The sequence below is a fragment of the Hemiscyllium ocellatum genome, unplaced genomic scaffold (assembly GCF_020745735.1).
Source record: "Hemiscyllium ocellatum isolate sHemOce1 unplaced genomic scaffold, sHemOce1.pat.X.cur. scaffold_154_pat_ctg1, whole genome shotgun sequence".
Classification (NCBI taxonomy): domain Eukaryota; kingdom Metazoa; phylum Chordata; class Chondrichthyes; order Orectolobiformes; family Hemiscylliidae; genus Hemiscyllium; species Hemiscyllium ocellatum.
This window is the reverse complement of record NW_026867806.1, coordinates 637,515-640,422: the sequence shown is the minus strand read 5'-3', so window position 1 is coordinate 640,422 and position 2,908 is coordinate 637,515. Positions and strand designations below refer to the sequence as shown.

Below are 2,908 nucleotides of genomic sequence, written 5' to 3'. Positions count from 1 at the left end.
TTTCTACTGATCAGTTGCAACGACACAGCTTGTTAAAATGCTGTTTCCATTCCCGCTGTACTTCTGTTCACAAAACAATTTGATTTGCTTCCCGGGGAATTAAATGTGTAGTGGGAAAGTGCCAAATTGTCTATGCTGTCTTGATCGTGTTCGCCTCCCGCGTGGAAAATTGCAAACAGCTCTACTGTTGCTTTATGTTCCAAGCATGTTGAGATTTTACTGGAACCGAATGGAGACTGCTATTTCATCGCTGTTGTGAAACAAAGTCCTGCGGTGAGTCGATTCATCGTTACTTGGCTTTCTGACGAATGGGAAAATCGTTCCGATGAATTTTGATGTCATATGTTATTGAATTTCTCCAATTTCCTTCGTTTCCGTCCCGGAGACACCGGAAGGGAAAGGTGATCTAATCGAGACTGTGATTGGTGAAATTCACTTTTTGTGGCCTATTCTTATTATGTTCTTTCTTTCTCTCTTTTCAGCATTGTCTGGGATATGGTGGTGCACTGAGGCTCAAGTATCATTGAAAGAGTAGTTTGGAATTGCCCTGATATTAGTTGTGAGATTACTTTATGGCTCATGCGCTCGGAGTGTCTCACATTTAGCATTCATGCTCACTGTATCTGAAAATGCATTTGGTTTGCCAGTTTTGTTTCTGTTGCGTGTCAAATGTTTTCTGTTTTGCGATTCGTTCAATACATTACGAATTAACAGGCTTTCTGAGATAATTTCCAGCTGCAAAAACTCCTCAACTGAGAATCTGGGAAAATTTCACAGAGTATGGTCAGTCGGAGCAAAAGTAAGGAAGTCCTTCGTTTCTGCAGTGTTTCACAATACTACCTTTCCAGTGAGCAGTCGAACAGACTAAAGATTGTGCCACAGACTGCGACGGCCAGCTCGGCTAAAAAGTTATCCTTTTAAAGCCGGTGTAAGCAACACAACGTTATTGGGCTACACCGGGTGAAAACAGATACTTCGGTGTATCTCGTCCATGCATACCACACAGCCAAAATTAAACAACTCCCATGAAACAACGAGCATTTGGAAACAGAAAGGTGAAAGGTAGAATGTCTTCAACTTTCAGTGTCGGATACCACTGAGCTGCAGCAGGGGCGGCTGTGGGCTTGTTTCTGTAGCATAGTGATCAGCACGTTCACCTTCCGCAAGATAGGTTCCCGCGGTCGAAACTGTTTTGTTCTTCATCTGCAGCCTTTTACATGGACAAGAACGGAGCTTTCCTGCTTGCTTTCCCATCTGCAAACCTGCCTTCGAATTTGCTTGAACAAATCTGCTCTCGTAGTGAAATGCAATGCATTTCCATTTGATTACTGTGCAGAGCATTGTAAAGATATTCTACAAACTGCTTCTGATCATGTGCCATTCAGTTTGAGAGTGTAGTTACCGATCCTTCCACGAAGAGCAATACTGCATTTGCATTCCTTGCTGAGGCGGCCCGGTTCAAAGACAGGGAAGAAGGTGATGCGCTGGTGTCACAGTGCACCACGGATTCCTGAACTATTCTGTCTGCCAAATGTACCCCAAAGTCGTATCTGAAAGGCCTCATTTGGAAGCTGTCTGTCGTTATTCAAAGTGCGAGAATTGGCACCAGAGGTCCTGAATCATGTTTTGGAGCAGTTCGCACGTTAGTGGCTCATTCAATCAGCAACAGCAATGAAAGAAATTGCACTCTCAGAGGAAGCTCTGGACCTGTGCTTTCAAAGCTAGTATTAAGGTGCGCCCCGAGATCTAAGCCATGTTGGAATTTAAACGGAGGAATCGACAAAGCGGCTGCAGAATAACATCGCATCCTTTTGGTTTTCTTTAAATCACTGATGAGCAGGAAAATGTCAACTGGGAAAGTGAGGCAGTTGCAGCTCTGGTGAAACTCCTTCTTTTTGAGTCACTCAGCAACAAGAGGCGTGAAGGTGACTCAGGCGTGAGAGCTCTTCACATCGAGAACAAAAAGCAATCAAGTACAGTTAGCACCTCTCCCGGAGTGGAGGTGGGGTGAGATAATTAGCTTTTGATTTCAGTTACTATGTTCAAAAACTGCCTTTTAAATTGAAGTGAACAGAAACTGCATTTCTAATAAGCACCATGGAATTTAGCAAGATTTATTGAGTCGCTTCTCGTTGATTCCCACGCAGGTTTCCAACTCAGTTGTATCGATGTGGCTCATGTCCAGGTGTGAACATCCCTGCAGCCAATTGCACGGTTTATGTAAAAGGCAAGGAAAGTGGCATCTCGAACTGGCCCCGAGGTCAGAGCATCCTCACACTGTGATCGGTCGTTCTCGGATTGTAATGCTACCTCCGCTTTTAGGCTGGAGAACATTCTTTGGGACTCTTATTCTGCAAAACAGACACAGTGACTGAAACTATGCTGCACGGTATGATGTGGAACACGGCCTGCTCAGCTTTGTGCATTTTCCCTGTAGTCCGGTGTGTTTCATGTTCCGTGTAAACGTGAAAGTTGTCCTGTTTCGAGCAATGGGTGAAATCATTTAGCAAAGCAAGAATCGAAATTGCAGTAATGTCAAGCAGTTCATGGTTATTTGACCAAATCATAAGCGAACATGTTGGCTCACGCACTCACAGATACATTTGTAGCTGAAAAGAGTCTGAGAAGATAGCCTCAGCTTACCATTGATTTTTATCCGGAATGATGAGCTATCATTATTTGTTGCGAAATTGATATTGTAGCCGGCACATCCAAGCAGCCGTGCGAGTCGGAGAGGAATCATGGAACCCATTTCACGTGACTTTCCATCTGTTGTCATGCAGGAGCTCAATTGGAAATGCAAGAAAATTGTGGGGCCGCGCAGCTGGTAGTGTGGCCGAGCGGTCTAAGGCGCTGGATTAAGGCTCCAGTCTCGACAGGGGCGTGGGTTGGAATCCCACCACTGCCA

General features: G+C 44.7%; 1 non-coding gene across 1 annotated transcript; it reads left to right on the top strand.

Moving 5' to 3' along the window:
- Positions 1–2,826: 2,826 nt before the first annotated feature.
- trnal-aag (transfer RNA leucine (anticodon AAG)) lies at positions 2,827–2,908 on the top strand. Its single transcript has one exon. It is a non-coding gene; the product is annotated as a tRNA-Leu (tRNA).